Below are 25497 nucleotides of genomic sequence, written 5' to 3'. Positions count from 1 at the left end.
CCCGCGGGCAGCGAGTTTGAGACCCCTGCTCTAGGTTCTTTTCTAGAGCTCACCAGCCAACTTAGCAATGCACCATCACTGTATATTGTATTATTTTCTGTTGGGTCTCCAAATGGTTCTGCCAGATGGAGCTTCTCTAGTCTAGAAAAAAAGAAAGTACCAAAGTGGAGGGAAAACCCCAAGAACGGGTATGGTTACAGCCATTGCCAATCTTATCTAGTGCAACTGTTGTGCTGTATTTTACCGCTGTAAGCTTCAGTCTATATACACTTTCAATGTCTACATTAAGATGCCTGATTTGAAGACATAAATATTCATAACCATTAATGGGAAAAGAAACAGCAAATTTAACCATCACAATCAGTACAGACCATATTTATAGAACATGCGTAATATGCCATGGTGCATTTTGTTCTATCACATTTCAAATCCTAATACAAATCATAGCTCTAGCTGCAGAACATAACGTTACCAGAGAAGGTTAAAGTTACTGATAATTTACACTTCTAAAGCTTGACGCTGTTTAGTGTCTAGACTGTGACATGACTCAATGATATTCTCTCTGCAAAATTTACAACATCTAGACATGACCTTGAAGGAAGGGGACTGTAATCATCATGAAGATATAGGTGGACGGGTTGATTGCATACATAATTAGAGTAATATTCCTCTCCAAGACTCTCCAAGACTACTAATTACCCCAAATGCACTGTCTTGCCCTGTCATTTTCTACTTTTATCCTAATAACTATTGAAAAAATTGGAATTTGCTCTTTAAAGAGTTTAAAGAGTGGCCCAGTCTGTGAAGTGTATGCACTAAACTGCGTTAAGCAGAATAACGTGTGTAGAGTTTTAGATGAGTAGAGCATAAGGCAATACATTATATGCAATGCATTACGCACCACTCATCGTGCGTAAGAATTTGCACACATTTAGAACACACACCCTGTGTGCTAGATAATATTTTCAGGATAAGGAGCTAATAAAGTCAGTGAATACAAGCAGTTAATATCTTTACTTTACCCATTTTGTTTACACATACTACAGTTTGGTAACTCTTCTCTCATGCCTTCCTAAGTGACAACACACTGTCTTAACCTTTTAATAGAAAGGACTACAGTTTTTTTTTCTAAAATGTGAGGAACGTTTTAGTTAGATCTTTTATATACAGTCTTTGCTACAATTGTTCTCCTTATAAATAAAAATATACGATATATAGGCTGTAATATTCAGTGGCCATTAAAGGGGCACTATGACAAATAGCGGCAAAAATTAATATAGATGTGTATGCATATGCTTAAGGTACATTTAAAAAACAACAAACTGCAGGGCGCTGCCCAAAAAGCCTGTGGGGTAAATAGCTGTTGTTATGAACCCTTCACAGTATATACTTCCTCCTGCCACAACCACCCAAGGTGGGGTTCTCCCCTTTTCCCACCCAAAGAAGGGCAAATTTTAGTATGGTCGGGGGTGCGCTGGATATAAGTTATTACGCAAACACTGTTCTGGATATGAACGTTTTATTATAAATGTGTTATAATCATATAACATAAAACATATGCACACTCTCATACATTCATGCACTCATACAGAGAGCAAGCTGGTTCCCCTTTAAAAAGTGATAAAAAACAACAATTGTGGACAACAAGGGAAATTTTTTTGCCACAATTGTATAAAATGCAAAAAATAACGATTTTGAAATTGTATAAAATACAAGATTTGTATAGATATCTAAAAATGGACTGATATGCCAATTGCCAATACACTCCTAGAATGCTAGACAATTCTTGTAAAAATAAAGATCTCTGGGTGATGATTTTATTCTCCTAAAAAGGGTTGAATAACGAAAAGGGTTGAATGACGAAATTGAACTTTTTGGCTTCATGATGTAGCATATTACCCCTCTTCCCTTTATATATATACATATATACATGAATAAACTAAGTTTTCTGATGTGTATTTTATCTTATTTTATTTTATTTTCATTATGATGGTTCTGGCTGTGAGTAATCTGGTCCCCTATTGAGCTGCTGGTTCTCCCATCCGCATTTATATTTGTAAGCGTGAATTCTAATATGGTTGGACAGTGATTACAGATGTAATAGGTATCTTAAGAGTTAAATGCTTGCAGCATTATGAGATTTGTGGACTATAAAGTAATAACAGCAACTGCCACTTTAATGGATTGAAGGGAGGAGTGGTGATGTAAGGAACATTTCCATATAAAAGATGGCGACATTTGCACCAAACTTTAGATTCCGAGGAAGGCGGCCGTGCCGTTGAAACATGTTAATCAAGTAGCTGCGGACTGTATTGTTGTAGGGGCGCCCCGCTACACTACAGATTGGTCCACATCCACGTCCCCTCCATAATATTGCAACACCGCAACATTTGGATATACAGAGCAATTCTGGAGGACTGGAACGCAAGGAAGTGGCCACAGCTATCGGGTTGAGACGCACTGGGAAGTGACGTCTCTCCCCCAAGGTTGGTGAACCGGAAGACCGGAAGTCGCATGTTTGAGCCGATCCGGCAAAATTTCTTCTGTTAGCAGCTTGCCGCTGCAGTGACGCTGCCCGCCGAGTGACCGGAGCGGCTTCCCGTGCTGAGGAGGATCCCTTGAAGGCTCTTGGATCATTCTTGCCGAGGATCTCTGGGGCACGCAGGACGGATAATCTAAGGAGTGATGAGAACTATTAAGCTGCCCTGTGTGGAGCGGCTATTGTTTGCAATTCATGAAGCTAGACTCTGCATAATTTAGGAGAATAAAATCATCACCCAGAGATCTTTATTTTTACAAGAATTGTCTAGCATTCTAGAAGTGTATTGGCAATTGGCATATCAGTCCATTTTTAGATATCTATACAAATCTTGTATTTTATACAATTTCAAAGTCGTTATTTTTTGCATTTTATACAATTGTGGCAAAATTTTTTCCCTTGTTGTTCGCAATTGTTGTTTTTTTTATCACTTTTTAAAGGGGAACCAGCTTGCTCTCTGTATGAGTGCACGAATGTATGAGAGTGTGCATATGTTTTATGTTATATGATTATAACACATTTATAATAAAACGTTAATATCCAGAACAATATTTGCGTAATAACTTATATCCAGCGCACCCCCGACCATACTAAGATGTACATTTGTCCCAGTGTAAAATGCTCTACAAATTACTTTTGTCCTATGTCACTGTCACTTACAGTACAGCTTGGGTCACACTGGAGTCCTTGGAAAAAAGCTACGTTTTTCCATGGATGATTCTTTACAGTCTTGACACACTTGGGTGACAGTAGCTGACTGTTGACAATAGGAAATCACACGCGGTGTGCAAAGAAAGGCATCCAGGCTGCTATTTTTTCCCAGCAGTGGAAAAACACACTTTACCCCCACTTCCCTGTAAATCTCCATAGGGGAGCACTGTGTGGGTCTTCAGGCATGTGTGAAGCCTACGACTGTTTTGAATCCAATCGCTCTGACCTCTTAATGGTTTTGGACTAGTTTATCTCCTTATGGGGGATTCTCGTTGTTTTTTTTATTCTCAAAAGCACTTAATGACAACAGTAGCTAAATGTAACTGATAGAATAGGGTGCGGCTGTCTGACATCTTTGTAGCGATTCCTGCATTTAAAATAATAAAGACACCCTTTAGGTTCCCCAATGAGGAAAAGAACTGGTCCAACTGGTCAGTAACAGGTAAGTACTATACGTGACAGTTCCATTGAAATAAAGTCATTTACATTGCATTTTACTCTAGAAAACAATGTATGTATGTATACATATGTAATGTAAATTTTAAGGTTTCATCATAGTTTCGTCCCCCGGTTCTCTCCCCCTTTTGTGTCTTGAAAATTATTATATATTTTATTTATCATGTTACTTTTATCACTGTCATTACCAATTCTGAACTTTGTATTCTGTATTTTGTATCATTTTTGTATTGTGTCACTAATTATGTATCTATCTTATATATTAGTGTACACTATTGTCAGTTACAGTTACCGGGATCAAGAATGTATTCATTATTTATATCCAGGTGCTTTTACAACCACTTTTGAGGTGACACTCTTTGGAAAAGTAAGATGGTTATCCTTGTAACCTCAAGCTCCTAACTTGTTTTTTTTTTTTGCAAATAAAAGATAAAAGTATCAAAAGATCTACACTAACTGATGTAGGAGAGGCTTAAATTTCTCAGACCTGACTCCCTAAATGCTGTGTCGCGCTACTTGTAAAAAGCTAAGTGCGATATGCAGAGCTGGGACAAGGTCCTTCAGCACCCAAGCTGAGACGCCAAAGTGCGCCCCCCCCCCCATCCCTCCCACCCCAGCCATCACACACTGATTGCTATTAGACTAGTAGGTGCCCCAGGGCCCCCAACCCCCCAACCCCTTCATCTCTAGTTATATGGCTTGCAGTCACTGTCATGTATCCCCTTTTCTTATTTCTTTCTGCTTCAAACACTATTGGGAATGACAGCTGAATGAATTGTGCACCCCCTCCTACACTGCGCCCTGAGGCTGGAGCCTCTCCAGCCTCTGCCTCGGCCCGGCCCTGGCGATATGACTTCTTCAAGAAAGAATGCATGGTAACCTAGAATTCTTTGCAATAAAGTTTCTTGATTTGCTGTCTTGAAGTTTGGAGAAGTAAATGCTGCTTTGATGTCTGTGTCAGCATTCCGTGACCTTAGGCAATTCATTTTATTTCCGAGTGCTTCAGGCACCAAAATTACATTTTGAGCTCTATCAGACAGCCAGTGAGCCTGAAACATCCCACATGAAATGTCAATGCTGTGTGAAAAGTATCCTGCTCTTATAGTAACGCTGGTCTCATTAGATAGCTTCCTATATAGATGGACTAGCAGATGTTATTTTAAGGTTGGATATTTATCTTCCACTTCAGTTAGTTTTTTATTTTACATTTTTTTAGGATAAAAATATATTTATTTTAAAGCCCTTCCAAAAGTAACTACATTCAGGTGGTCCAAGTCCATCTAACATATTTGACAACTTAATCATTCTCGGTTACTGTGATGTTCAACCTCTTTGCTAATTATGAAATACTAGTCATTTTAGCCCATTCAATAATGGGCACTGCAGTGGCACGCACGTGTACGCACACTCTTGCGCACACCCATACACAAAAGCCAGCAAAAGCGCACGCAAGCCATCATCTGGCAGTGTGGCGGTACACATGCATACATGGACGCAGTAACCACTGATTTTATTACGTATGATATAACTGCAATATAGGAGTAGCTTAAACCTTAGTAGCTGTCTTTCACAGATATATTGTGGCATATATACTTTAGCTTGCCATTGCATTAGCAAGCATAGTATGTCATGTTAGGATAAGAGGCACAAAGGATCAGCTTGTCATTGAGCAGATCAAATGTAAAGCCAATGGCAATGACACAACCAGGAGCGTAGCTAGAAATCACTGGGACCCATAGCAATTTTTCCTCATGGGCCTACTTTTCCTCCACAGTAAATTACACGCACGCACGCACGCACGCACGCACACACACACACACACACACACACACACACACAAGGAAATATATATTACGTGAATATTATTATGGCCAGTTACTTACCTGGGGCTCCTTCCTGCCCCCTGAAATCTGCCTGGTCCCACTCCCCACTGTCATGCTGCGCTGGGCTGCTCTGTTCCCCTGCTGTCCCGCTCCGAATGCCACATGCATGGCCCCATGCCACGTGCCTGATCTATCATGCTCCCTCTATTCTGCTCTTACACAAGTAAAAAACTGCTACTACACATGCGCAGAACGCTTTAGGCAATAGGAGGAGGATCAAAGAGGTGTGCGGCCCCGGAGACGACTGGCTGAAGCATCCAGCTTTCAGAGGGGGACATCGGAGGAGCGTGGAATGATGGTGAGTGAGCAGGAGGACTTCAGGGGCTCACAGAAGCCACAGGTAAAGACGGGCGGCTCGGTACTGCGCATGTGTGAGCACGCTCTCCTGCGCACACGTGCAGTACGGAGCCACTCGTATTCAGAAGAAATCGGGCTCCTGAAGCCTACTGTGTCAGAAGATTGAAACAGGTGTAACAGTGCTGGAAAAACTGGGGACTTTTAGAGGAACGGGAAGACTCTATAGGTCCCAGAGCCTTCCAACACCCCCCCCCCCTCCCCCATAGGTAGGTATCCTTTTTTATTTTAAAATTTACCTCAGTTTTGCTTTAACATTATACTACACACACAAAGTTACACCCCTTCTCCCCACACAGTAAGTTACATTCCTCCCCTTCCACACACACACACACTTTCCCATACAATGCGTACATATTGCAGGGAGAGCCGAATGACCACCACTCTCCCTGCTGCCACTAAACTCCCTGGCGGGGTTGAATACTATTCTCCCTCTGGCGATTGCCGGATCTCCAAATTACTCTGCACAGGGCGTGCATCATAGCACTAGTGCCATGAAAGATCCCAGCTTCGGTGCTGTGCGCAGAAGTTACCTGTATCGTCTATCCCACCTTCACCCCCCACACACACCTAAGTTACAAATACACACACACACACACACAGAACGTTACAAAACACCCCCATTCATACACACACCTCCTCCCCACCACACACACACATCAAGTTACAACACACACACCCCATACACACACACATACACACAGAAGGTTACAAAACACCCCCGTCCACACACCTCCCCCCCCCACCGAGCAAGTTACAAAAAAAACCCATACACACACAGTAAAACACACACCTCCAAACAAACACACACACACACACACACACACACACACACACACACACACACACACACACACACACACACACACACACACACACACACACACACACACACACACACACACACATAAAGTTAAAACACACAGACTGCATGCACACACATGCTGTGCAGCTGCTCTCACCATGGCAGCTGCTCACAGTGCCAGCTGCCCGGAGTCCTGGCACTCAGGTCCAATTTTCAAGCTGTGTGCCCCCCTGCCCCCTCTTCCAATGCTGTGACTGGGCAGACAGCCAGTAAGGGGGCAGGGCTTCACCCCCCAGCTTTGCGGGAGGGGTGGGGCTACATGCGGGGGTGGAGCCACAACCATCGCCGCTCTTCTGTGTTCTAGGCCAGGCCGGAACTATAAAGTAAGTGTCAGGCGGAGGAATGTGCAGAGAGGCGGCAGTTGTAAAGTAGTCCCATTTCACCTGCAAGCCTCTCTGCAATTCTGCAGTAAGGGGAGCCCAGGGGGTAGGGTCACTTTGGCAATCGAGCCCATGATTTAAAAAAACAAAAACAGCACAAAATGAAAGTAGGCAGGGGACAAGCGGGCCCCCCAGTTGTGGCTAAGGGATCCGGGCCCCATAGCAATTGCTATGGTTGCTATGGTGATCCCTACACCACTGGACACAGCAATGTTGGATGCAGAAGTTGAGATTGAGGGGACTACATGGGGCCAACCACCAGTCACTTCTCTGGCTTTATATTGGTGCTGTAGTGGTATTGATCACCTTTATATATGCTCACATTGCTCAGTGGTAATCATTAACTGGTTCACATTCCGCAGTTTTTACCCCTTAAAGAGAACCTGAAGAGTGTAAAGTTATTTAAAATAAACACATGACGTAGCTGCAATTGAATATTACATACTTACATCACCATCAGTTCCTCCCAGAGGCTCGCCATTTTCTTCTTACAGTGATATATATATATATATTTTTTTTACAGTAATATTTTGTCAGAACTGAAATATACCAGTTTCTGTCAGTTATATATCAGCAGCTGTCAGTTACAACTGAATGTGAAAGGTAATGTCCATGTTTCCCTATGGCTCAAGTGGATGATATTACAGTTTAACACTGTGCTGACCAGGAAGCTGTTATGGGGTAATGGCCATTTCTAAAATGGAGGACGGAGAATTCCATTGATCACAGTGGACAAATGGGACGCAGGAGAGGAGAAAGAGATTGAGGAGTAGACTACACAGGCAGGTAAGTATGACCTGCGTATGGTTATTTTGACTTTTTATTTTCAGTTCAGGTTCTCTTTAAGGTTACTGATATTTTTCCTGACATTTTTAACATTTTAGCTGTGTCGTTTATGGCAGCTATGTCAGGTGGCGGACATTGGCTGTAATTGATGCATTATCTGGTGAGCAGGGGTACGCTGGGGGGGTGCCTGAACGCAGGTGTGGACCCCTCTATGTCTTACACTCCCTGGTGGTATAGCATTTTAACAGGCTATACTGTATACTGTGGCTTTGTGTCTTTTCTTAAAGAGGAACTTCAGTGAAAATAATGTAATTAAAAGTGCTTCATTTTTACAATAATTATGTATAAATGATTTAGTCAGTGTTTGTCCATTGTAAAAACTTTTAAATCCCTGATTTACATTCTGACATTTATCACATGGTGACATTTTTACTGTTGGAAGGTGATGTAGCTGCTGCTTGCTGTTTTGGCAGTTGGAAACAGCTGTAAACAGCTATTTCCCACAATGCAACAAGGTTCACAGACAGGAAACTGCTAGGAGTACCATGGTCCTCAGAGTTTCTTGTGGGAGGGGTTTCATCACAATATCAGCCATACAGAGCCCCCGATGATCCGTTTGTGAAAAGGAATAGATTTATCATGTAAAAGGGGGTATCAGCTACTGATTGGGATGAAGTTCCATTTTTGGTCACGGTTCCTCTTTAAAGGGAACCTGAAACGAGAGAAATTATTTTGAAATAAACACATGATGTAGCTGCAAATGAGTATTACATACTAACCTCACCATCAGTTCCTTTCAGAAGCTCAGCATTTTCTTCTTACAGTGATCCTTTCCAATTCTGACAATATTTTGTCAGAACTGAAATATACCAGTTGCTGTCAGTTATATATCAGCAGCTGTCAGTTACAACTGAATGTGCAAGGTAATGTCCATGTTTCCCTTTAGCTCAAGTGGATGATATTGCAGTTTAACAGTGTGCTGACTAGTGTTGGGCGAACAGTGTTCGCCACTGTTCGGGTTCTGCAGAACATCACCCTGTTCGGGTGATGTTCGAGTTCGGCCGAACACCTGACGGTGCTCGGCCAAACCGTTCGGCCATATGGCCGAACTAAGAGCGCATGGCCGAACGTTCCCCGAACGTTCGGCTAGCGCTGTGATTGGCCGAACGGGTCACGTGGTTCGGACCCGAACGCGCTCTGATTGGCCGAACTGTCACGTGGTTCGGGTAAATAAATACCCGAACCACGTCATATCTCCGCCATTTGTCTGTGGGTTTAGCTTTGGGTAGGCAGGCAGGGTAGTTCGCGCTCCAGCCACGCTAGCCAGGGTCCCCCCCAGTCATTGTGTGTCGCTGCTGGGAATAGTAGTACACCGCTCGCTCAGCATTCTGTTTACTGCCACTCTGTGTACCTCGCTCAGCCACACTATATAGCATTCTGTTTACTGCCACTCTGTGTCTGCTGGGAATAGTAGTACACCGCTTGCACAGCCACACTATATAGCATTCTGTTTACTGCCACTCTGTGTACCTCGCTCAGCCACACTATATAGCATTCTGTTTACTGCCACTCTGTGTCTGCTGGGAATAGTGGTACACCGCTCGCTCAGCCACACTATATAGCATTCTGTTCACTGTTCTGTGTCTGCTTGGAATAGTGGTACACCGCTCGTTCAGCCACACTATATAGCATTCTGTGTACTGTTCTGTGTCTGCTGGGAACAGTAGTACACCGCTCGTTCAGCCACACTATATAGCATTCTGTGTACTGTTCTGTGTCTGCTGGGAACAGTAGTACACCGCTCGCTCAGCCACACTATATAGCATTCTGTTCACTGTTCTGTGTCTGCTGGGAATAGTGGTACACCGCTCGCTCAGCCACACTATATAGCATTCTGTTCACTGTTCTGTGTCTGCTGGGAATAGTGGTACACCGCTCGCTCAGCCACACTATATAGCATTCTGTTCACTGTTCTGTGTCTGCTGGGAATAGTGGTACACCGCTCGCTCAGCCACACTATATAGCATTCTGTTCACTGTTCTGTGTCTGCTGGGAATAGTGGTACACCGCTCGCTCAGCCACACTATATAGCATTCTGTTTACTGTTCTGTGTCTGCTGGGAATAGTGGTACACCGCTCGCTCAGCCACACTATATAGCATTCTGTTCACTGTTCTGTGTCTGCTGGGAATAGTGGTACACCGCTCGCTCAGCCACACTATATAGCATTCTGTTCACTGTTCTGTGTCTGCTGGGAACAGTAGTACACCGCTCGTTCAGCCACACTATATAGCATTCTGTGTACTGTTCTGTGTCTGCTGGGAACAGTAGTACACCGCTCGTTCAGCCACACTATATAGCATTCTGTGTACTGTTCTGTGTCTGCTGGGAACAGTAGTACACCGCTCGTTCAGCCACACTATATAGCATTCTGTTCACTGTTCTGTGTCTGCTGGGAATAGTGGTACACCGCTCGCTCAGCCACACTATATAGCATTCTGTTCACTGTTCTGTGTCTGCTGGGAATAGTGGTACACCGCTCACCCGTCACTGTATAGCATTGTGCTCTGTGTCGCTGCTGGGAATAGTGGTACTGTATAGCATTTCTGTACTGCCACTGTACTGCTGCCAGTCAGCGTGTACTGTAAGGATAAGTGAAATGAGGAAGAAATCCGGTGAAAGAGGGAGGGGCAAGGGAAGAGGTGTTTCCCCTGACGGTTCACGTACAGGCCACAGGGGAGCACCCAAGAAAACCCACTCAATACCACCCATGTTGTCCAGGACAACAACCCTCACAAATCCAAAAGAACAGGACCAGATAATTACTTGGATGACCTCTCAAGCGTCCAGCAGTGGGTTAAGCAGCACCAGCACATCACGCACGAGGTCCGAGTCCTCAGCCAGTTACAAGGAGCCAGTGGGCACAAAGCTGACACAACCGGCAGCGACACCACGCACACAACTGCCAGATAACCAGTCCGATGAATTACCTCAGGACACAATGGGGTATTCGCAGGAGCTATTCCCAGCCCAACAAACTTCCACCTTTCAAAGGTCAATGGAGGAACAGCCAGAAATGTTGTGCCTGGATTCACAACCGTTAACTGTGGGAAATGTACCGCGCACTGAAATACGAGGCGAGTCCGAAGAGGACTCGGAAACCCAAATCCCAGAGCAATTTGGGCAGGAGGGGTTGCAATTGCAGGAGGTCGGCCGACAAGATCTGGAAGACGACGTTGGAGTGTGCTGCGCAGAGGTTGTTGTGGGGAGCTCTACTCCACGGCGGTGGCCCACAATGACATATGACGAGTTTGAGGAGATGGAAGAGGAGGGTATGGACAATGTGGACAGAGACCCAGATTTTGTTTGTGAACGAGAACATCGCCGTCGTAGCAGCAGCACAGATGAGTCTGTTGAAGAACACACTGCTGCACGAGTTCGCCTTGTGCCACAAGGTAGGCGGCGCGCAATTTCAGGCACCACAAGCGTGGAAGTTCAAGTGAGAGGCAAAAGAGGAGCAAACAGAAATCGCCAGCAAGGAGGCAGGTGCTCCAAAGTCTGGGCTTTCTTTGAAGACTGCACTGAGGATGTTACCATGGCGATTTGCAAGGTGTGCAAGACCCGCCTGAGCAGGGGGAAAAATATTAACAACCTCTCCACCACCAGCATGAGCCGTCACATGCTATCCAAACATCCCACTCTTTGGGCAAACGCGTCAGGACAGGGTACCAGAAACAACACTGCCTCCCTTGGGTTCACCAGACCCGCCTCAGCAGCAGCAGTAGCCCAGCCATTGCGTGGTTCACAACATTCACAAACATCAGACGACGCTGACACTGTCACTTTCCGGAGTAGTGCTCTTGAGGTCTCCCAGTGTTCATCAAACACAACAACCAACAGCCCTTCCGTGTGCAGCGCTACGGTTCAGTTGTCTGTGTCGGAGATGTTTGAGCGCAAGAGGAAATTGCCAGCAAATGACCCCCGGGCCGTGGCAGTAACAGCCAGCATAGCCAAGCTTCTGGCCTGCGAAATGCTGCCATATCGATTGGTGGAGACAAACAGCTTCAAGGGCATGATGTCAGTGGCCATCCCACGTTACGTGGTTCCCAGCCGCTACCACTTTGCACGCTCTGCAGTGCCTGAGTTGCATGAGCACGTGGTCAGCAAAATAACCCGAAGCTTGAAGAATGCCGTTGCCTGCAAGGTTCACCTCACCACTGACACCTGGACGAGTGCGTTCGGCCAGGGTCGATACATCTCCCTTACCGCGCACTGGGTGAACCTTGTGGAGCCTGGCAGCGATTCCTCACCTGCTACGGCACGGGTGTTGCCCACGCCACAAACAGCTGCACCGCCGTCCCTCCCACTGGATAACAGCAGCACCTACCTCTCTGACTCCTTCTCCTCCAACGCATCTCAAAGCTGTACCTCATCCGGAAACGCTAACCCAGCAGCAGTAGGATCGTGGAAGCAGTGCAGCACAGCTGTTGGCATGCGTCAGCAAGCGTTGCTGAAGCTAATCTGCCTTGGGGATAAGCAGCACACAGGGGAGGAAATTTGGAGGGGAATAAAGGAACAGACGGATTTGTGGCTGGCACCGCTGGACCTGAAACCGGGCATGGTTGTGTGTGATAATGGGAGTAATCTCATTCGCGCTTTAAGGTTGGCTAAGCTGACACACATCCCTTGCCTGGCGCACGTGATGAACCTAGTAGTTCAGCGGTTCCTGAGGACATACCCAGGCGTGCCCGATCTGCTGTTGAAGGTGCGTCGAGTGTCCAAACATTGTAGAAATTCCAGTACTGCTTCGGGGGCACTCGCCAAGATGCAGGAGCGCTTCAATCTCCCCCACCATCGCTTGCTGTGTGATGTCCCTACGCGCTGGAATTCTACGCTGCACATGCTAGCCCGCTTTTGCGAGCAGAAGAGTGCAGTGGTCCAGTACATGACGGCGCAGTACCGAGGCGCATCCGGCCAGCTGCCAAGCTTCTGTGGATCCGATTGGGCCAACATGTTGGACCTCTGCCAAGTCCTCCAAAATTTTGAGCAATCCACGTTGCTTGTGAGCAGTGACAACTCTTCAGTCAGCATTACCATACCACTGCTGTGTTTACTGAAGAGGTCGATGTTAAAAATCAAGGAAACAGCTGTCATGATGCAACTGGGGGAATCTGAAGGAGAAAACGATCAGCGTGATGGTACCAACATCAGGCCATCCGCCTCAGGGAACGCTGGCCCCAGCAGCTATGACGAAGAAGAGGAGGAGGAACAGCTGGAGTTGGAGCAGGAATTTCATGCCACCACTGACGAGGGCCAGAGCGGTGCACGTTGGACTTCAACAATTCAACGCGAATGGTCAGCAGAAGCAGACCAGGAGGAAGGTGACGACTATGATGCATCACAACAACTATCACAACGCTCACAAGAGGATGATGAGGATTCTGGTAGGACTCTGGCACACATGGCTCAATTCATGCTAGACTGCATTGAACGTGACCCACGCATTGTGCGCATTCTGGACAACACCAATTACTGGGTTTATACCCTTCTGGATCCACGGTACAAACACAATGTTCCAAAACTGCTTGAAGAAAGAGTCAGACAGGTCAAAATGGAAGAATACCAGCAGGCCCTTGTGGAGACTTTAGAGAGGAGATTGACATCCTCCCCCTCCTCTAGCCAGTTGTACGCAGACAGACTGACTTCCGCAAACCCAGGACGACCAGGAGGGCAGCAAACAACGCAAGCCGCAGCTAGTACCCAAAAGGGAATGGTATCGGCAGTGTCCTTGGAGTGGGAAAATTTTCTGACACCCATGCAGCCGCAGCCCACTGAACAGCAAGCGTGCAGATCCACCTCCAACACCGATCGCCTGGAGAAGATGGTCAAGGACTACATGTCAGATGGCGTAGCTGTGTCGAACCATCCATCTGCACCCTTCAACTATTGGGTATCGAAGCTAGACACCTGGCACGAACTGGCAATGTACGCAATAGAGGTGCTGGCTTGCCCGGCAGCCAGCGTTATGTCGGAACGCTGTTTCAGTGCTGCCGGAGGCATCGTCACAGATCGGCGTATCCGCCTCTCTACAGACAATGCAGACCGTCTGACTCAAATTAAAATGAATCAATCCTGGATTGGAAATGACTACGCAACACTCCAGGACCCCAACCAAGTAACATGACCAATGAACATCTGGGATGGTGTTGCGTTTCCGGGCCCTGTTTATTGAACCTCTCATCTGTATTACATTTATGACTGCATGGCGGCAAAAAGCATTGCTGCTATATCCGCACGCTTTTTGTCCACATGCAAGGCCTGGGTTGTTGTGTCTCACAAAGCGTGGCCTTCTCCTCCTGCGCCTGCTCCTGTTCCATCACGTCTGCTGCTGCTGGGTTAGCGTTGCCGCGTGGTCCCTGTTTATTGAACCACTTATCTTTATTACATTTATGACTGCATGGCGGTACAAAGCATGCTATCCGCACGCTTCTTGCCCTCATGCAAGGCCTGGGTTGTTGTGTCTCACAAAGCGTGGCCTTCTCCTCCTGCGCCTCCTCCTGTTCCATCACGTCTGCTGCTGCTGGGTTAGCGTTGCCGCGTGGTCCCTGTTTATTGAACCACTTATCTTTATTACATTTATGACTGCATGGCCGTACAAAGCCTGCTATCCGCACGCTTCTTGCCCTCATGCAAGGCCTGGGTTGTTGTGTCTCACAAAGCGTGGCCTTCTCCTCCTGCGCCTGCTCCTGTTCCATCACGTCTGCTGCTGCTGGGTTAGCGTTGCCGCGTGGTCCCTGTTTATTGAACCACTTATCTTTATTACATTTATGACTGCATGGCGGTACAAAGCCTGCTATCCGCACGCTTCTTGCCCTCATGCAAGGCCTGGGTTGTTGTGTCTCACAAAGCGTGGCCTTCTCCTCCTGCGCCTGCTCCTGTTCCATCACGTCTGCTGCTGCTGGGTTAGCGTTGCCGCGTGGTCCCTGTTTATTGAACCACTTATCTTTATTACATTTATGACTGCATGGCGGTACAAAGCCTGCTATCCGCACGCTTCTTGCCCTCATGCAAGGCCGGGGTTGTTGTGTCTCACAAAGCGTGGCCTTCTTCTCCTCCTGCGCCACCCTCCTCCTGTTCCATCACGTGTGCTGCTGCTGGGTTAGCGTTACCGGTCCCTTTTCCTGGAACCTCTTATATGTATTACATTTATGACTGCATGCCGACAAAAAACATGTTACCTGTGCAAAGAAAACAGACATTTCCCGCATTTAAAAGACAGTTTTCCCTTTGAAACTTTAAAATCGATTTTCTCAAAAACTATAAGCTCTTTTTGCTAATTTTTTTTTCCTCTTGTACCCACTCCCAAGGTGCACATACCCTGCAAATTTGGGGTATGTAGCATGTAAGGAGGCTTTACAAACCACAAAAGTTCGGGTCCCCATTGACTTCCATTATGTTCGGAGTTCGGGTCGAACACCCGAACATCGCGGCCATGTTCGGCCTGTTCGGCCCGAACCCGAACATCTAGATGTTCGCCCAACACTAGTGCTGACCAGGAAGCTGTTATGGGGCAATGGCCATTTTTAAAATAGAGACATAGAATTTCATTAATCACAGTGGACAAACAGGATGCAGGAGAGGAGAAAGAGATTGAGGCGTAGACTACATGGGAGGTAAGTATGACCTGTGTATGGTTATTTTGACTTTTTATTTTCAGTTCAGGTTCTCTTTAAGGTGTTTCCCCATAATGCAATTTTGGATAAAGATTGGAGGAGGAATAGAGGAGTGAGCGTGACTGTTATACAAACATTTATGAAAGAAAATGATTGAAAACTGTAAGGAAATTGCTTGGGTGTATATATTTAGAAATTGACAATCTACCCCATACCATTTAATTTTTAATAAAAAAATGATCAGAAAAATCCACCACTCCCGATCAACTTACACTGAAAAAAAAGCTTGAATATAAAGTATATAATTCTATTGTATCGTGTGTGGCCACCTGTTAGGAAACCTGCAATTCCCTGTCTTACCTGCTGGTGGCTTGGCATACGTATAGTACTGTTTTGCTTACCAGCAGGTGGCTCTCATGAGTCTGTGGATTTCATTTTGGACTTGGACTGTCATGTACATTTTTTACTCACCACCAGATGTCTTTAGCAGGACTTTCCTCAGCAATTATACTGTCAGCTGCAGAGAGCCTATTTAAAGACTCCACCCTGCTACAGACATTGCCAGAGCTTCAGTTGTACTAGGTCTCTGCTTGCTGCTAGCTGCCTGAACTCCTGGTCTCATTGCCTGATTCCTGATTTCCCTGGTCTGACATTTTGGGCTCGATTCACAAAGCGGTGCTAACCCAGTTAGAGACTTTAGGCGTGATAACCATTTTTATCATGCCTAAACTCAGTTTAGGCATGATAAGTTTAGGCATGCTAAGTTTAGGCATGCTAAGTTTAGATAAGTTTAGATCACATGCAAAGTCCCGCACGCAAAGCAGCGCCATTAAACTCTATGCAAAGTGCACCAGACTTTGCTAGCGCAAAACTTTTGATCAGCTGTGTACTGCGGTACTAACCCAGTTGGTGCTTAAACTTATCACGCCTAAAAACTTATCACACCTAAACTTATCATGCCTAAACTTATCACACCTAAACTTATCACACCTAAACTTATCATGCCTAAACAGAGTTTAGGCGTGAAAAAGGGCTTTTCATCAGGGTGCTAACTGTTAGCACCGCTTTGTGAATCAGGCCCTTTGCCTGTTTATTACCTGTCTTTTGGATTCTGATTCTGTACTTTGTTGCTCTCCTGGTTCTTAATATTGCATTCTGACTTAACCTGCCCTTGATTTGTGATTTGGTACTGCATCTTGGATATGTATTTTGTGTATGTAGTGTGTCATTCTAGCTACTTAGTCTTATGTAGTGTATGTGTGTGGGATTGTTTCACTGTGTTGGTATTGTTCATATTGATCACGTTTCACTGCTGTATATATTGCACATTATTTCAATAAACATTATTGCTGATAGCTGTGGTCTCATCTCCTGTATGTGCTGCACATAGTGGTCAGTCACCAGTTCCGCTGTCAGTGAGGTTTATTACACCACCTTAACACATTTGTCTTGTTGCTAATGTCTGTCACATCCAATGTGAATATTCGTTAGGACAGAACAGTTTACTCAATGATGTACACAAATTAGATTTGTTTTATAAATAAATCTGCTGGGCTGGTGCCAATGATTCGCCAGTAAATAAAACCATTCTAGAAAGCTATATTTCTAAAAGCATAACTTTCTATCAGGCTTGCTGTGACTGATCGCTCTTGCTACAGATAGCCAAGTAGCAAAGAAGGTTTTGATGCTGCCATATCAGAGGTGATGAGGTGTTGCTGTTTACAGAAGTGTCACTTTGAAATATCTTACTCATCAATCAGGCCAATATAGATATAGGACATTCTTTGTGTACCTTAACCATTTAAGATGTAGCCACAACCTGCAAATGTAAGGTTTAACCACTTCACAACTGAGGGGTTTTACCCCTTGAGCACCAGAGCGACTTACACCTTTCATCGCTCATTACATTCATTCACCTATAACTTTATCACTACTTATCACAATTAAATGAACTATATCTTGTTTTTTTTTTGCCACCAATTAGGCTTTCTTAGGGTCATACATTATGCCAAGAATTATTTTATTCTAAATGTTTTTTAATGGGAAAATAAGAAAAAAAAATTGGCCATTATAGTTTTCAAAAAATTTATGCTACTGTAATTAAAATCCACGTAATTTATTTGCCAATTTTTCCAGTTTAAATTTTGTTCCTATCACAATGTATGGCGCCAGTATTTTATTTGGAATTAATGGTGCATTTTTTCCATTTTGTGTCCATCACTATTTACCAGCCCATGATTTTAAAAATAACATTATTGTACCCTCTTGACATACATATTTAAAAAGTTTAGTTCCTAAGATAACTACTTATGTATTTTTTTTGTAAATTTTTTGTAAAGCACATTGTTTCACTTACCTGGGACTTCCCCAAGCCCCCAGCAGCCGTCCTGTTCCGTGCCGCTCCTCAACGAGCCTCTGTTCTCCCGCCGCCAGCTACTTTTGGTTTCGCCGCCGAACGACTGCGCCTGCGCAGCTCTGGCCACGCGTATCCTTTCTTCGCGTTCCCCGCTATTGCAGAGGGGAACGTGAAGAAAGGATACGCTTGGCCAGAGCCGCGCTAGCATCGACTTACAAGTCGAGGTACGGGACTGAGCGGCGGCGGGGGAACGGAGACTCGTTGAGGAGCGGCACCGGACAGGACAGCTGCTAGGGGCTTGGGGAAGCCCCCGGTAAGTGAAACAATGTGTTTATTTTATATCTACAGTTCCGCTTTAATTCTAAAAAAAAAAATGATTACCTTAGAGAGTGTGGGAGGGAAATAGTTTATTTTAAATGAAAAAAAAAGAAAGTGTATTGATGTCATTTTACTATTTGGGCACAAGATGGCCATTTTTTTGGAATGCGTCCTGTAAGCGTACATAGTATGCTTACAGGAAGTGCACTGTGAATGGGAAACTTTTTATTTTCACAATGATCACGCAGCTTCTTTTCATAGAACCTGCAAATCATTGATTCGGGAACATAGATCAATGAATTCACATTCATTGATCTCCGGGTGAGTGGGTGGCGACGTGAACGAGCATGGGAGCACGCGCACGAGCAAGCGGGAGCGCGGACAGCGGTGGTTTCGGCGTGGGTACATATATCTATGCTCTGGACGGGGAAGTAAAGTTTAAAGGGGCGTAGATATACTGTACTGGCGGGGAACTGGCTAAACATTAATTTATTATATAAACACACACAAACAAACAAAAACAAACACACACACACCTCAGAATGCTATATTTAATATTTGTAAAGTGTGTACTGACTGAGGTACTTACAATGTATTAATGGGACTCATGTCATGACAAACTGATATATCAACAACCCTCTAGCAAATCAATAACCTTCAAAATGCACTGCATTAAATGCACAACTAAAGTTTCTAAGCAATTTGGGTTGAGCACTTTAACATTTAGGAAATGCACCAAAGGGAAAAAGTTTGATCCTAATGCTCATCATATTGAGCTCTAACCCAGGGCTGCGAGTTTTAGATCCATCACATCAGCTGCCATGATAGAATATTTATGGCTTAAAGTTCCTTGCTTCTGTGTTACCCCTTAGTCTTTTTTATAGATTCTTACTTATAAATGGACAAAAGTTACCTCTGATTAATGTGCACAACCTTTGCTAAAAAGTTGGTGAGTAGTTACGAATGTGTAAAAAAGAAGCGAGGTTAATTAGTAGTTAATAAGCAAAGACTATGAATCTGGAGTGTAAATGACTTTACTATTGATCTGCAGCTTGCTCCGTCAGCTCTCCAGGGAACTTGAACTTCAAGTACTTAATTCAGCTGCAGCCGTATGCAACCAATAATTTTGTTTTTATCCTCCAAACAAAATCACCTCTGTTTATACCTCTTTCTGCAAGTAATAAAATCAATTAAGCTATTTTCCAAACCCAGCGTGTTTTCTCTCCACTTAAAAAAATATAGTCAATATGTTTGAAATGTCAATGGGCTCACTGCAAATTTCTTAATGTATAGTGACAGCGCCGAGGGCTGTGTGCTTTACCTTAAAGATTCTTTGTAAGTAAAAATTTGGGGAGCTAATGAAGGGTTTATCACTATGGTTTTCTGCTGGAGAACTTGTTAATTAAGGAAAGTTAGGTACTTTGGCTTCTTGTTATTTTGTTATGCTCCATACAAGAGTCACTAAAGTGGAGACGTTGGGCAATTATCAGAGCTGACTAACTTGCAGATAAATGTAAAGGTGTTTTGCTTCCTGTTTCTAATTCTGCTTCATCACTGCAATACATAGTTACATAGTTATTGGGGTTGAAAAAAGACATACGTCCATCGAGTTCAAAGAGAGAACAAAGTACAACACCAGCCTGCTACCTCACATATCCCTGTTGATCCAGAGGAAGGCAAAACACCCTTACAAGTAGAGATGGCCCGAACGGTTCGCCAGCAAACGGTTTCAGGCGAATTTCCGGGGTTCGCGATCGCGGAGAATCGCAAACTTTTCCAGAAGTTCGGTTTGCCCCCATAGTGCATCATGAGGGTCAACTTTGACCCTCTACATCACAGTCAGCAGGCACATTGTAGCCAAATAGGCTACACTCCCTCCTGGAGCCCCCCCCCCCTCTTATAAAAGGCAGGCAGTGCCAGGCATTGGACTCATTTGTGTGCCTGCAGTAAATAGAGAAGGGATAGCTGCTGCAGACTCTCATAGGGAAAGCTTAGTTAGGCTCTTGTAGGCTTGTTAGCTTGCTCCTGGCTGATTGTTATTGCTAAAAAAAAAAGCACCCCTCAACATCTCTTTTGAGAGCTAATCTTGTTCTTGTGATCTTTTTTTTTCTTTGTGTGGCCCACTTGCATTATACAAAGCCCTGTCAGTCAGTCGCAGCTGGCCTTTGGCCCCTTGGTGGTATAATTACTACTGTGCCAGGTGTACATTGTAATCCATCTCGTGACCAACTCAGGGCGTAGTCCAGCTATGTGGACGATGTCCTTGTATTTTGGTCCGGGACTTGTGCTACTTTTGAAAAATGTATGCGTTCTATTAATGCAAATACAGTCAACAAGGTCTTTACATCAAATATAACGAACGATAAGATGGCTTTTCTCGACCTGGAACTGAGAATACAGAATGACAAATTAATCCCTATGGGCTTCCAGAAACCCTCAGCATCTAATGCACTTCTACATAAGGAAAGTTTCCACCCAGGACATGCCACCACACGCTGCCCTATGCCCAGTTCCTCCGACTGCGCCGCAACAACGCACTTTTTGCCGACTTTTTTCGGCAGTCGGAGGACCTGGGCAGGAGACTGGTAGCAAGGGGATATGACCAGGAGTCAATACAGCAAGCTTTTAAAAAAGCAAGTGACTGCAATAGGGAATTCCTGTTGAAGAAGACTGAGAGAAAAGATGCTATAATCTCTAAGAAAATTCCCTTCTCCTTTGATTATACTGCTATGTCTGATCAGATAAAAACTACCATAAACAAGAACAGGGACATTCTTCTGGTAGATCCTGTCCTGAAACCCCTAGTATCGGAAGGCCCAATATTTTCCTTCAGGTGAGCACCCACAATAGGTGCAAGCATTAGTAGGAGTGAATTCCTTTCCCCTTCCAAAACAAACTGGCTAGAACAACTGAAACCACGGGGGAACCACAAATGCGGTCACTGCGTGTCGTGCGCACAAATGAAAGTCAGGACGGAATTTCAGTTAGGATCCATGCGACGCACAGTAAAAGCTTTTTTCACCTGTCAATCGGAATATGTGGTGTACGCATTGTGGTGCCCCTGTGGCAGATTCTATCTGGGTGAGACTACAAGATCTGTCAATAGGAGATTTAGAAAGCATTACAACTCAATCAAGTCGGGACATGGATCCCCTCGACTAATCAACCATATACGAGAAACCCATGGAGGTAATCCGGATGTGATCAAATTTGCTGGAATAATTCAAGTACCCCCTATGAGAAGAGAAGGGGACAGAGAGAAGAAATTAAAAAGGGGAGAAGTATTCCTTGTCTTAAAAACAGATGCCATCGGTTCTCTAGTATTAAATGACTATGCAGATCTCTCATGCTTTTTGGAGCCATAAGAAATGGGACTAGAATATACGCAAATTTTGAATAATGTGTCTTGATAGTCTAACTAGTATTATGCAATCCCCATCTCCACTTTTCCCCACCCTTAGGCCCACTTGTTGTCCTATTCCTCCCCTCCAACATGGCCACCCATGACCTTGCCCCTTTCCCCTCCTCCTTTTTTCCTCCCTTTACTTCCCTTTTCCCCTTTTTTCCCCTTTTCCCTTCCTCCCCCCTCTCCTTCCCTCCCTTTCCCATTCCTTCCCTTTCCTTTCCCTCCCTTGACCCCCAGTTCCCTTCCCATCTATCCTTCCATCCGTTCCATCCCCAGTGGGCCCCTACCCTTAGCAGTAAAAACTGCATACGCCTTTACTCATAAATTAATTTTTAAATGTAATGGTTCATGAATTTAGTAAAGAATATAATATAATATATTAATTATTAATCAAGACAGCCCAGCCAGTCGGCCCTAATATCCTTAGCCCCTCTACTATGCATTTATCCATGCATTTTAGCCCACTTACATTTTTAATATTATCGTAATATTAATTTTACCTTAATTCAGCACTTGGCTGTTTCAGCCGCTTAATGCACCTGTCACTTTAATAATAGGATGAATTATTAATGATGATTTCCATAAAGATTCACTAATTATGATTATAAGCTTTTTCTGCACATTGGAAATTATTAAGTAACACATATGTGCTGCATTATAGTTTTTTCTATCCCTATGTGGTTAGCCTGATCAGCAATAAGCTATGCAGTCACCTAATGAAGTGTGAACTGCTCAGGCTTCCGTTGAGAGAGGAAGTACTTTGACTTCCCTCTCATCTAACCAATCCTGGCTGGAGTACAGAAGCACTCCAGCACCCTATTGGTTGCATGGGGAGCCAAGTGGGCAGTCTAGAGCGGCCATTTTCGCTGCATGTTGAGCTTTCAACAGTATAAAGCCCAGCAAGTGACAGCACACATTGCAGCCTCCGTAGAAGCGCAGATCTTGTGTGAAACGGCCGTGAGGCTATCTGTGCCCAGCACCCACCGCCACCACCCCACCTCAGACAATGGTATGTTCATGCATGTTTACGTTGAATGAATATTTTTGATGCCACAATTTGAAGATACACTGTTTTGAATTTTTTACATGTGTTCCACCGCACTCTGGATTAAATAGCAATACAAGCAGTGCCGATTTTCACCCTCTCCTCTCCTTTATTGCATTGCAATTTCTAATCAATCAGAGCAAGCTATCAATACCAAAAGTGTGGCTGAAGCGGTTGAAGAGGTGTGTGTTATATGCTATATCCTTCCAAATTCAGCACAAATACTGTAGTGCTGACGCTTTTCTTCTTCTGTCACAGCACATTGTAATACCCATCACTGCATATACCTACTACCTGTTGTTTCCTTCAGTGCACCTACCTACCTACGTGAGCGCACGCAGTGCCACTGTGCCTGTCCGGTACCTGTCTGTGTGTGACAGGTGCACATTGTAATACCCATCACTCTATATACCAGCGGTGGCGAACCTATGGGCCCGGCACGCGTAGCCTAATCTGCTGGCACACCACCGCTGCTTATGAACTGGCCGCAGCATCTATTAGACGCTGCCGTGCCAGTTCGTAGCCCGCAGCCCCGCAGTCTCCCGGGAGGCAGACCAGGGCTACGGCAAGATGGCCGCTGAAGCCCTGTACTGGAGACTATTTGTCTCCAGTACAGGGCTTTGGGCGCCATCTTCTCGTAGCCCTGCACTCTGCCTGTCAGCGGCAGCGCGGGAGACTCAGCTGCAGAAGGAACGTCCGGGGGAGATGCGCGCCAGAGCCCAGCAGAGAGAGAAGACTTCTGTCAGGTGAGTACATTACTTTTTTTGCAGGTGAAATGCGGCCCACTGTGTTATTTTCTGCTAAATGTTATGTTTCCCACATTGTGTTTATTTACTGTGAAATGCTGCCCACTGCGTTTGTTTTCTGGGGAATTGTGGCCCACTGCGTTTGTTTTCTGGTGAAATGCTGCCCGCTGCATTTGTTTTCTGGTGAAATGTGGCCCACTGCGTTTGTTTTCTGGGGAATTGTGGCCCACTGCGTTTGTTTTCTGGTGAAATGCTGCCCGCTGCGTTTGTTTTCTGGTGAAATGCTGCCCGCTGCGTTTGTTTTCTGGTGAAATGCTGCCCGCTGCGTTTGTCTTCTGGTGAAATGCTGCCCGCTGCGTTTGTTTTCTGGTGAAATGTGGCCCACTGCGTTTGTTTTCTGGTGAAATGCTGCCCGCTGCGTTTGTCTTCTGGTGAAATGCTGCCCGCTGCGTTTGTTTTCTGGTGAAATATGGCCCACTGCGTTTGTTTTCTGGTGAAATGTGGCCCACTGCGTTTGTTTTCTGGTGAATTGTGGCCCACTGCGTTTGTTTTCTGGTGAAATGCCCGCTGCGTTTGTCTTCTGGTGAAATGTGGCCCACTGCGTTTGTTTTCTGGTGAATTGTGGCCCACTGCGTTTGTTTTCTGGTGAATTGTGGCCCACTGCGTTTGTTTTCTGGTGAAATGCTGCCCGCTGCGTTTGTTTTCTGGTGAAATGCTGCCCACTGTGTTTGTTTTCTGGTGAATTGTGGCCCACTGCGTTTATTTTCTGGTGAAATGTGGCCCACTGCGTTTATTTTCTGGTGAAATGTGGCCCACTGCGTTTATTTTCTGGTGAAATGTGGCCCACTGCGTCTGTTTTCTGGTGAAATGCTGTCCGCTGCGTTTGTTTTCTGGGGAAATGCTGCCCGTTGCGTTTGTTTTCTGGTGAAATGTGGCCCACTGCGTTTATTTTCTGGAGAAATGCTGCCTGCTGCGTTTGTTTTCTGGTGAAATGTGGCCCACTGTGTTATTTTCTGCTAAATGTTATGTTTCCCACATTGTGTTTATTTACTGTGAAATGCTGCCCACTGCGTTTGTTTTCTGGGGAATTGTGGCCCACTGCGTTTGTTTTCTGGTGAAATGCTGCCCGCTGCATTTGTTTTCTGGTGAAATGTGGCCCACTGCGTTTGTTTTCTGGGGAATTGTGGCCCACTGCGTTTGTTTTCTGGTGAAATGCTGCCCGCTGCGTTTGTTTTCTGGTGAAATGCTGCCCGCTGCGTTTGTTTTCTGGTGAAATGCTGCCCGCTGCGTTTGTTTTCTGGTGAAATGCTGCCCGCTGCGTTTGTCTTCTGGTGAAATGCTGCCCGCTGCGTTTGTTTTCTGGTGAAATGTGGCCCACTGCGTTTGTTTTCTGGTGAAATGCTGCCCGCTGCGTTTGTCTTCTGGTGAAATGCTGCCCGCTGCGTTTGTTTTCTGGTGAAATATGGCCCACTGCGTTTGTTTTCTGGTGAAATGTGGCCCACTGCGTTTGTTTTCTGGTGAATTGTGGCCCACTGCGTTTGTTTTCTGGTGAAATGCTGCCCGCTGCGTTTGTCTTCTGGTGAAATGTGGCCCACTGCGTTTGTTTTCTGGTGAATTGTGGCCCACTGCGTTTGTTTTCTGGTGAATTGTGGCCCACTGCGTTTGTTTTCTGGTGAAATGCTGCCCGCTGCGTTTGTTTTCTGGTGAAATGCTGCCCACTGTGTTTGTTTTCTGGTGAATTGTGGCCCAGTGCGTTTATTTTCTGGTGAAATGTGGCCCACTGCGTTTATTTTCTGGTGAAATGTGGCCCACTGCGTTTATTTTCTGGTGAAATGTGGCCCACTGCGTCTGTTTTCTGGTGAAATGCTGTCCGCTGCGTTTGTTTTCTGGGGAAATGCTGCCCGTTGCGTTTGTTTTCTGGTGAAATGTGGCCCACTGCGTTTATTTTCTGGAGAAATGCTGCCTGCTGCGTTTGTTTTC

The sequence above is a fragment of the Hyperolius riggenbachi genome, chromosome 7, assembly GCF_040937935.1.
Source record: "Hyperolius riggenbachi isolate aHypRig1 chromosome 7, aHypRig1.pri, whole genome shotgun sequence".
Classification (NCBI taxonomy): domain Eukaryota; kingdom Metazoa; phylum Chordata; class Amphibia; order Anura; family Hyperoliidae; genus Hyperolius; species Hyperolius riggenbachi.
This window is presented reverse-complemented; position numbering follows the sequence as displayed.